The sequence below is a fragment of the Erigeron canadensis genome, unplaced genomic scaffold (assembly GCF_010389155.1).
Source record: "Erigeron canadensis isolate Cc75 unplaced genomic scaffold, C_canadensis_v1 Conyza_canadensis_unscaffolded:208, whole genome shotgun sequence".
In the NCBI taxonomy this organism is placed as follows: domain Eukaryota; kingdom Viridiplantae; phylum Streptophyta; class Magnoliopsida; order Asterales; family Asteraceae; genus Erigeron; species Erigeron canadensis.
In genome coordinates this window covers 1-11,649 of record NW_025215612.1, presented here as the reverse complement: position 1 = coordinate 11,649, position 11,649 = coordinate 1, and the positions used below count along the sequence as shown (strand labels likewise).

The following is an 11,649-nucleotide window of genomic DNA, read 5'->3' as shown; positions in this document are numbered from 1 at the left end:
ACTTGTTGTCCCACCCATTGAGGACAATTGTTACGGTAATGATTTGGGCTACCGCACACATAACATTCGCCTCTTCTTTGATTGCCTTGAGGAGGAAGAGCTTGAATAGGAGCTACATTGAGCGGACCCGTACCCACCCTTGGTGCCCTACATTCTTTCGCCATATGCCCCAAACGGTTACAATTAAAGCATGCCCCACATTGAACATTGGCGGGGTGAGTCTTTGCATCCCACAATGTGGTTGGGGCCCCACATAAGGCTCTTCACCGGCTCCACCGCGCCATCACCCTACCCCGATTAGCATTCTTGGAGTCAACCTCCCCATCTTCCTTGGACCACTTGTTTCCCCAACTCCTTTCTTTTTGTGATGATGACGATGATGATTTACTCATAAACTCCACTTCTTAACAAGTCTTCGGTAACACTACCGGCACGGTTAATAGCCTCGACCATGGAAGTAGGCATGACCGGTTGATGAGAGAAGGACTTGTGGAGTCGCAACCCAAAACAAACTCTGAAGCTGCGCAGCAGCTTAACTAGCTGCGCAGCAGCTGAAAAACAGAATGCGAAGCTGCGCAGCAGCTTAACTAGCTGCGCAGCAGCTCACCAGTTCAGCATCAGCAACTCCATTTCGACCTAAACACACCAAAACTAACCCATAACTCATTTTTGACACCCAAAATCGATTTGTGAAGCATCAAACTCATATGAAGCATAAATAAGCATGTTTACACATGAATACCCAAACCCACTTCAAAATCTTTCTTCAAAACACCAAACTCAAGTTCAAATTCGGTTTAACCCATTACTAACCTAGACAAACCCTAATCGACTTTTGACCCGATTTGTGACCCAAATGTTTTGGCACAACTATAGATACATTTACTAACATGAAGTGAAGGTCATAGAGTAGAATTTACTTACCAAAAGCTTCACAAATCCTCAAACCCGAATTTTGATTCAAATGAGGTCATTTCTTACACTTTGGAACCCAATTTTGATATGAAGTTAAAATGGTGATAAGATTATTATTCTTGCATTAACTAAGCTTGAATTTCCATGAACTATGAATTAAATTAGAGAGAGAGAGTGAAAGGAGAGTGTGTTCTTGGGAGTAAAGAAGAGAGAGATAAGAAGAATAAGGGAAGGAAAGGATAAGGTGGGGGGGGTTGGGTTGACTAAGGTGGGTCATGGGTCAAGACTTTGATCCATGGGTTGACCCGTCAACATAACTAATTAGTTCAAAACCACGACATTACATCTAGCACACCGTCAACCGGCTCATTGAGTATACAATTAGTCATTAACTACTATAATTCATAACATGACACTTAAAGTCAACGGGTCAAAATTCATGGATGTTACATTATTCCCCGATAAAAGGATTTCGTCCCGAAATCTAACAAAACACTAATTATTAAACAAGTCGGGTACTTGGACTTCATATGATCCTCACGCTCCCAAGTGAACTCGGCTCCGCGTCTAGCATTCCATCTAACCTTAACAATGGTATAACGCTTGTTCTTGAGCTTTTTGGTTTGACGGTCCAGGATCTCTACCGGCTCCTCCACAAAATTTAAATTCTTATCCACCCGAATTTCATTCATAGGCACATGTTGTGTCGGGTCCGCCAAGCATTTGCGTAGGTTGCAAATGTGGAAGACATCATGTACTCCCCAAGTTCTTGTGGCAATTCCAACCGATAAGCAACCTTCCCAACCCGTTCAATAATCTTAAAAGGACCGATATACCTTGGCCCGAGTTTGCCTCTCTTCACAAAACGGATAACACCCTTCCATGGCGACACCTTCAACAATACATAATCCCCCGCTTCAAACTCTAGCGGTCGCCGCCTCACATCGGCATACTTCTTTTGTCTTTCACGGGCCAATTGCAATCTCTCCTTGATTTGGTAGATCACCTTTGTTGTTTCCACCACAATCTCCGGTCCAATGAGTTGGCTTTCACCGATCTCCGCCCAAGCTAAGGGAGATCGGCAAACCTACCATATAAAGCTCTAAAAGGCGCCATTTGGATGGTGGCATGATAACTATTGTTGTATGAAAATTCCACCAAAGGCAAGTGATCTTCCCAACTCCCACTAAAATCAATGGCACATGCCCTTAACATATCTTCAAGCGTTGTATTGTTCTTTCGGTTTGCCCATCCGTTTGAGGATGAAACGCCGTGCTCATATTTAGTCGCGTACCCATTGCACGATGAAAGGCCCTCCATAAATTCGAGTTATACCGGGAATCTCTATCGGAGATGATAGAAACCGGAACTCCATGTTTAGACACCACTTCCTTGATGTACAAACGAGCTAAGGTGTCAACACCATCGGTTTCACGAATGGCCACGAAATGAGCCGACTTCGTTAACCGATCAACTATCACCCAAATTGTATCGCGACCACTTCTTGTCTTCGGTAACTTCGTTATGAAGTCCATTGCAATGTGTTCCCATTTCCATTCGGGGGCCTCGGGTTGCACTAATAATCCGGGTGGCTTCTTATGATCGGCTTTCACTTGTAAGCAAGTAAGGCACTCACTCACATACCTAGCCACATCTCGCTTCATACCCGGCCACCAATAGAAATCTCTTAAATCAAAATACATCTTATCCGACCCGGGGTGGACCGAATAAGGTGATCGATGAGCTTCATGCATGAGAAGAGTTCTTAGATTGCCGAAAATGGGAACCAGAGCCTTCCAACTAAATAGAGCCCATTATCACTCTTCCTATCGAATTGTTGCTCCATACCATCCAAATTCTCATTACCAAAGTTTTCTGGTCGAGTGGCTTGTACTTGAGCCGCAATGATTTGATCGCGAATGTTTGGTCCTACCGTGAGGCTCATAACCCTAGCACGTCTTGGTTTAACTCGTTCCTTCCGGCTCAAGGCATCGGCTACCACATTGGCCTTACCGGATGATAACGGATGTCACAATCATAGTCACTAAGGAGTTCAAGCCAACGTCTTTGTCTCATGTTCAATTCACTTTGATTAAAAATGTGTTGTAGGCTTTTGTGATCGGTATAAATCACGCACTTGGTGCCATAGAGATAATGCCTCCAACACTTCAAAGCAAATACTACCGCTCCCAATTCTAAGTCGTGTGTCGGATAGTTCTTCTCGTGCACCTTCAATTGGCGGGAGGCGTATGCAATAACTTTGCCCCTTTGCATAAGGACACAACCCAATCCTTGCCCCGAAGCATCACAATATACTACAAAATCTTCAACTCCATCGGGAAGGGTTAGAATGGGTGCTTCACACAACATGTTCTTAAGAGTTTGGAAGGCTTGTTCTTGTCTATTGCCCCATTCGAATTTCCGTTCTTTTTGAGTCAAGAGTGTAAGAGGTTGTGCAATGCGGGAGAAATTTTCGATAAATCTTCTATAGTAACCCGCCAATCCAAGGAATGACGGATTTCGGAAGGTGTTTCGGGTCTCCTCCAATTCTTAACCGCTTCGATCTTACTTGGGTCAACGTGAATACCGTCTTTGCTTACCATGTGACCAAGGAAGTGAACCTTCTCCAACCAAAACTCACACTTGGAGAATTTAGCATACAATTTCTCCTTTCTTAACAACTCGAGTACTTCTCGCAAGTGTTCGGCATGTTCTTCCTTCGTTTTAGAATAAACAAGTATGTCGTCAATAAAGACAATGACGGACTTGTCCAAGAAAGGGCGACACACCCGGTTCATCAAATCCATGAATACTGCTGGTGCATTGGTCAACCCGAAAGGCATAACGGTGAATTCAAAGTGCCCATACCGAGTTCGGAAAGCCGTTTTATGAATGTCATCATCATGAACCCGGAGTTGATGATAACCCGAGCGGAGATCGATTTTGGAAAAGTGCTTGGCACCTTGAAGTCGGTCAAAGAGGTCATCGATTCGAGGAAGAGGATATCGATTCTTCACCGTAAGCTTATTCAACTCCCGATAGTCTATACACATTCTAAACGACCCGTCTTTCTTCTTGACAAAGAGAATGGGAGCACCCCAAGGAGATTGACTAGGACGGATGAAACCTTTCTCTTGAAGTTCCTTAAGTTGAGCTTCGAGTTCTTGCATTTCAGTGAGGGCAAGTCTATAAGGAGCTTTTGCCACGGGTGCGGCTCCCGGAATAAGATTGATACGAAAGTCAAGTTCACGAGATGGGGGTAATCCCGGTAATTCTTCCGGAAAAACATCAGAGAATTCACAAACAATAGGAACAGTCTTCAATTCTACCTTTGAGATGGTAGCACTAAAGACTTTAGAATTTAGAGAATCGGAAGTTTCACCTTGAACTCTAAGAATTTTACCGCTAGACAACGGTATTTTAACAACTCTCTCCCCACAATCAATAGTTGCATTTACCGCCGTTAACCAATCCATTCCCACAATAACGTCAAAGCTACCGATTTCAAAAGGCATAAGGTCGATGTAGAATTCGATGTCGTTTAGAGTCAAAATACAATCACGAAGTATTTGACTAAGTTTTGCTAAGGTGCCATTTACCGTTTCTATATCGAGTACATAGTTTAGGGCACACGGATGCACATCAATCAAAGGAATAAAGCGAGAGGACACAAAACTATAATCGGCTCCAGAATCAAATAAAACCGTTGCATAATGACCATTAAGAAGAAAGGTACCTGCAACAACATTGGGATCATTACGGGCCTCATTTGCATTGACCGCAAAGGCTCGGCCACGGGGTTGCACTTGGTGACCTTGTTGTCCCCGGTTTTGGTTAGGCCCGGCAATTTGTAGTTGATTGGGGTGAACGGCCACTTGAACTTGTTGTCCCACCCATTGAGGACAATTGTTACGGTAATGATTTGGGCTACCGCACACATAACATTCGCCTCTTCTTTGATTGCCTTGAGGAGGAAGAGCTTGAATAGGAGCTACATTGAGCGGACCCGTACCCACCCTTGGTGCCCTACATTCTTTCGCCATATGCCCCAAACGGTTACAATTAAAGCATGCCCCACATTGAACATTGGCGGGGTGATGTCTATTGCATCTCCACAATGTGGGTGGGGCCCCACATAAGGCTTCTTCACCGGCTCCACCGCCGCCATCACCCTACCCCGATTAGCATTCTTGGAGTCAAACCTCCCCATCTTCCTTGGACCACTTGTTTCCCCAACCTCCTTTCTTTTTGATGATGACGATGATGATTTACTCAAAACTCCACTTCTTAACAAGTCTTCGGTAACACTACCGGCACGGTTAATAGCCTCGACCATGGAAGTAGGCATGACCGGATTGATGAGAGAACGGACTTGTGGAGTCAAACCCAAAACAAACTTCTCAATGGCCCGAGACTCGGTGCTCACTAGGTGAGGAACAAGGGTAGACAACTCTTGGAATCGTCTAACATAGCCCTTGTAGTCGGCCCCGTCCATTTTGAGATGGACAAACTCGATGGTCAAGTTTTGGAGCTCATAAGGTGGGCAAAACTTCTCTTTCACTTTGTTCTTGAAGTCGGCCCATTCCAAATTGTGGGCCCGACCCAAGGCCTTCTCTTGGTTCCACCAACTTAAAGCATCCTCCTTGAACATACCGGAGGCATAATAAATTCGGTCATCATAAGTACAATGACTCCTTTCAATCACCGCTTCAATCCTCTCAAACCATTTTATACATTCCACGGGCCCACCCAACCCATCAAACTCCGGTGCCCCACAATTCTTGAAATCTTTGAATTGACAACCTTGGCGGTACACTCCATGTTGGTTATACCTAGCCCTATAGTTATCCGCTCTTTCGAGTTCTTCTTCTTCTTCTTCTACTACAACATGAGGTTGAGCACCTCATCATTCACATTTTCCGGGTTTCCAACATTTTGATGCTCATTAGGTTGTACCCCATTGTTCCCATCAAGAGTTGCTTGGACTTGGGCAACAATAGTCGGCATGATATTGGTGACCGTTTGAGCAATCACATCCGCCAAGTTAGGCCTGGGAGCCTCACCACGACCCCTACCTCGGCCCCTACCTCGTCCTCCACCACGACCTCTACCACCCCGGCCCCTACCTCTACCTCCTTGCACTTCCGGTTGAGCTTCCGGTTGAGGTTCTTCCGAGTTAGCCCTATAGTTAGTTCCAGCTCTTCTTGGTCTTACCATTTCTATAAAACAAGCAAGGCGTTGACCCGAAAGTTAGTCTCAATACTCACATGTTAGTCACACAAGTTGTCAATGCCCTCAAGTCGACATAACATACACATTTCATACCATTAAGCTAAGGCAAAAGCGATAGATTTCTAGGGAGAAATTATTACTTACCATACTGAGCTCACTACAATCATTTATCATACAATCCTATAATCTAGCACGGATGGTTCAAAGTATAATCCGAATCCAATATGCTTTCTAGTTACTGATCGAGTTTGTGTACAGGGTGTACCGGCGGCTAACCCTCCACTCAATCAACTTCCCAAAAAGCATATCGATTCCTTATTATGCTTTAAACCAAGCGTGCGCAACCCGTGATGTCATTAAATTGCTATAACATCGGGTGACCATAAAATAGTTGATCACGCTCTTTTAGGGTTGCCACAATGTTACATCAAGTTAACGCCATAACTTCACCTCGCCCTAAATCAACAACTATTATCAAACAACAATCCATCTCAATCACAATCAAACTCAAACCAAAACCATATCGTACTCAATTCATCACATAATTGGTCTCAACTACGAACTCCCAATGTACACTTTCTAGGGTTCACAAAAATCAAGTTGCACACAAAATTCCTAGCCATGCATGCTATATGAAGAGTTTTAACTTAAGCCGTAGTCTAGGTCGAACCACCTAATTCTCTACGACCTCGCATGGGCCACCATTCTGTAACACCCGAGCTAGGGCTCGAAATATTACGAAAATCATATAGCACAAGGAGGGATTATCGTAGGCAACTAAATGACATTAATGAATTCGGTGAATCCAAAACAAGTCAAATATTCAAACAATGCACAAGGAGCAAATGACCATCAAAGTTTACAAAAGAGAATTCTAGAGATGGCTATCGATCCTAAGCATTAATCCAAAAGTGGGCGAATGAATCCTTGATCCATAAAGTCCATGCCCGAAACCAAAAGCTACACCAGATCATGCATCACATCCTTGAACCACCTGATTACCTGAAAAGTGTTCTACAAGTCAACACGAGGTTGGTGAGTTCGTAGTGGTGGCCCAAGATGAACCACCGACCATAACCACATATCATAAAAACAAGAACAATTATCACATACAAGTAGTCTTACACGTCATCCAACCAATGCATCACTATATAACAAACGTATAAGAACAATCAATGCAATGTCAATGCCATGATGTGAATGATATGCATGCCAAACCAAAATACATATAATATGTAGGGCCATTATGCCATCTATGCAACGATACTCACAGGTCATCACCATGACCATTGTGGCATCTCAAAAACGTCGGCGAATATACGTCTATAAACCGGATGACCAACACCAGTGTATACGTCTATACCTGGATAAACACATTTGTCTCAACAGACAACCAAATCATCTCAAAGCAACCAACACAATGCAAGCCCAACAATCCATCAATCCAACATCCAATAACCAACAATATGATCAAACTATACATACATACACTTGAGAGGGCTTGCTTTCAAAGAGTCCTCGATGTTTGTATACAGGGTGTACCAGCGGCTAACCCTCCACATCTCAAACCTTTTGAAAGCGAAGTCGACTTCCATGTATGTACATCTAACCTAAATATAACCTTTCTCAATACCAACATACACAAAAATTTCAATGATTCATCCATCAATCATCATTCAATCAACAAACAACTAATTCAAACAAATAAACACACAATGTACACTTTTCAGCCCGAATCTCAATAGAGTAGGGAGATACGAACTCACCTTGATTGGCAAAAGAGGCTAATATCGAATTAAGATGAGATTATAGGTGATTATAGTGCTCCACGCGTCCACAACCTAGTAATGTATACAAGACATGCATTATTCACCAAAGACGATTCTCTAACTAGGTTTTAGCTTTAGTTTATGGCTTTGAAAGACTTTCGGGACCCAACATGGTCGTTAGGGAGGTCATGTAATAGTTTGTAACCAAAATGAAGTCGCCCCAAGGTCGCCTCATTCTCAACATAAGTTATATGTTTATTTAGTTTATGTTAATGTCTTGAATTAGGTTCCAAAGAGGACACCCAACTTTAAACGACTCGTTTGTCATGTGTAGGGCACCAATAAGGTCATAAGAGTACATTCCGGAAAGGTCGGGACGATCCTAGGATGTTAGAACTAAAGCTAGGAAAAAGTTAAGTGATTGAAGCCCCCAACTGCGCCGCAACTTATCGCTGCGCCGCAGCTGAAAAACAGACTCGTGAAGCTGCGCAGCAGCTTAACTAGCTGCGCAGCAGCTGAAAAACAGAATTGTGAAGCTGCGCAGCAGCTTAACTAGCTGCGCAGCAGCTCACCCAGTTCAGCATCAGCACCCATTTCGACCTAAACACACCAAAACTAACCCATAACTCATTTTTGACACCCAAAATCGATTTGTGAAGCATCAAAACTCAATATGAAGCATAAATAAGCATGTTTACACATGAATAACCCAAACCCACTTCAAAATCTTTCTTCAAAACACCAAACTCAAGTTCAAATTCGGTTTAACCCATTACTAACCCTAGACAAACCCTAATTCGACTTTTGGCCCGATTTGTGACCCAAAAATGTTTTGGCACAACTATAGATACATTTACTAACATGAAGTGAAGGTCATAGAGTAGAATTTACTTACCAAAAGCTTCACAAATCCTCAAACCCGAATTTTGATTCAAATGAGGTCATTTCTTACACTTTGGAACCCAAGTTTTTGATATGAAGTTAAAATGGTGATAAGATTTATTATTCTTGCATTAACTAAGCTTGAATTTCCATGAACTATGAATTAAATTAGAGAGAGAGAGTGAAAGGAGAGTGTGTTCTTGGGAGTAAAGAAGAGAGAGATAAGAAGAGTAAGGGAAGGAAAGGATAAGGTGGGTGGGGGTTGGGTTGACTAAGGTGGGTCATGGGTCAAGACTTTGATCCATGGGTTGACCCGTCAACATAACTAATTAGTTCAAAACCCACGACATTACATCTAGCACACCGTCAACCGGCTCATTGAGTATACAATTAGTCATTTAACTACTATAATTCATAACATGACACTTAAAGTCAACGGGTCAAAATTCATGGATGTTACACGTGTTTGAGAGTTAAAGCAGAACATAAGAAGCCAGGAGGACTACTAACACAACCAGAGCTTCCCAGCTGGAAGTGGGAGAAGATCACTATGGATTTTGTCACGAAGCTACCAAGAACGAGTAATGGTAAAGATGCTATATGGGTGGTGGTAGATCAACTGACCAAGTCAGCACATTTCATACCTATACGTGAAGATTATTCTATGGAGCAGTATGCACGTCTGTATCTTAAAGAGATTGTAGCTAAACACGGTGTCCCTATATCAATCATTAGTGATAAGGATAGTCGATTTACCTCAGGATTTTGGAGATCATTACAACGAGCTTTGGAACGCGAATCGATATGAGCACAGCCTACCATCCGCAGTCAGACGGACAGAGTGAGAGAACGATTCAAACACTCGAAGACATGCTAAGAGCCTGTGTCATAGACTTTGGAGGAAGTTGGGACACTCATCTCCCATTAGTCGAATTCTCGTATAACAACAGTTATCACGCAAGTATCAGGTGTCCACCTTATGTTTTGTACGGAAGGAAATGTCGATCTCCACTTGCATGGCACGAAGTTGGGGACATGCAACTAATAGGTCCAGAGATCATTCTCGAAACTATGAAAGAGTCGCTCAAATTAAGGAGAATCTACTGAAAGCAAGAGACAGACAAAAGAAATATGCAGAAACCGAAGGAAAACCCCTAGAGTTTAGGTGGGTGATCGAGTAATGCTTAAAGTTTCGCCATGGAAGGGCGTGGTCAGATTCATAAAGAGAGGGAAACTAGCCCCAAGATATGTTGGACGTTTGAGATCGTAGAGCGCATTGGTGCAGTAGCCTACCGTTTGAAACTTCCCCAAGAACTAAGTAACGTACACGATGTCTTCCACGTATCGAACCTCAAGAAGTGCTAGCCGATGAAACAACATATGTTCCTTTGAACGAGATACGAGTAGACAGTAACCTAAGCTTCAAGGAAGAACCCGTAGAAATTCTAGAACGAGTATACTATTGTGAAAGTTGTTGGAACTCCGTAGAGGTCCAGAATTCACTTGGAACGAGAAGATCAGATGAAGCTTAAGTATCCGCATCTATTCGCTTAGCGTATTATCCTAGTCTAGCAAGTAAACTTAAGGACTTAATTCCTAACTTGATACTTGATGCTTATTATGCAATGTGATATTTAGAAAACTCAATGTGAAGCATGCTACTTGTTACTTTTGATGCAAATACACTTAGCACTAAACATGCAATCTAATACTTGTAAACTTAGTGTGCAAGCGAAGCATGAAACATGATGTGTAAATTCGAATTCGGGACGCAATTCCTTTAAGTGGGGGAGAATGTAACAACCGCCTTAGAAATAATTAAATAAATCCATGATATGTTCTAGTTTCGAATATGTGCTCACATGAAGGTCTATTCACTCTTAAATCTTAAATTATAAGACGCGTCTATGGTCTATTGTGATAGAATGTTAGGTCTCAAGACGTAAGCGATTGTATTCAAGAAATTCTAGTCCAAAATGTTTATTTAGACCCTACAATTATTAGAATCATTAATTAAGGGAAAACTATAAAAGGGTTAGAAAAACCATTTTTCTACTTCTTCACCATTTCCCCCCCCCCCCCCCCATCTCACCTCTCTCTTTCTCTCTAAAAACACACACATACATTCACCATCTTCACCCACAAAAATTCATCATTTGATTTTGAGTTGTTAAACCAAGATTTCTTGTATTTTTAGCTTCTTGTGATAATCAAAACATATTTCTAGTATCGATTTTCAGGTAATGACAGCAAATTTTGAGATTTTCATCAAAATAAAAGTTTACTTTTCAAGTGTATGTTCTTGATGATTTGGTCATTTTGTTTTGGTGTAAAATCGTGTTAAAAGTTAGGGGTTTGTGTCTAAAAGTGTTTAATAACCTTTTCGTGATCAAATTTGGGTCGTAAACGTGTCTTAATCTTCAAAACCTCGTTTTGTTGAACAATCCCAAATTCGTCCTAAAAACACTTAAAACGAATTTAAGTCTTCCAAAACGAAGTTAAGCTTCAAAACGAACTTAAGCTCCAAACAAACTTAAGTCCCCAAACGAATTTAAGGTCTATCTTCGTTCAGATACACCTAACGAATTTAAGGTTTATCTTCGTTCAGATATACCTAACGAATTTAAGGTTTATCTTCGTTCAGATACACCTTACGAATTTAAGGTTTATCTTCGTTCAGGTACACCTAACGAATTTAAGGTTATCTTCGTTCAGATACACCTAACGAATTTAAGGTCTATCTTCGTTCAGATACACCTAACGAATTAAGGTCTATCTTCGTTCAGATACACCTAACGAATTTAAGGTTTATCTCGTTCAGATACACCTTACGATTTAAGGTTTATCTTCG

The 11,649-nt window shown here is 42.0% G+C and overlaps 1 pseudogene; it reads right to left on the bottom strand.

Annotated features, from left to right (window-relative positions):
• Positions 1-1,603: 1,603 nt before the first annotated feature.
• Positions 1,604-6,132, bottom strand: LOC122584300 (annotated as a pseudogene).
• Between the last annotated feature and the right edge of the window lie 5,517 nt (positions 6,133-11,649).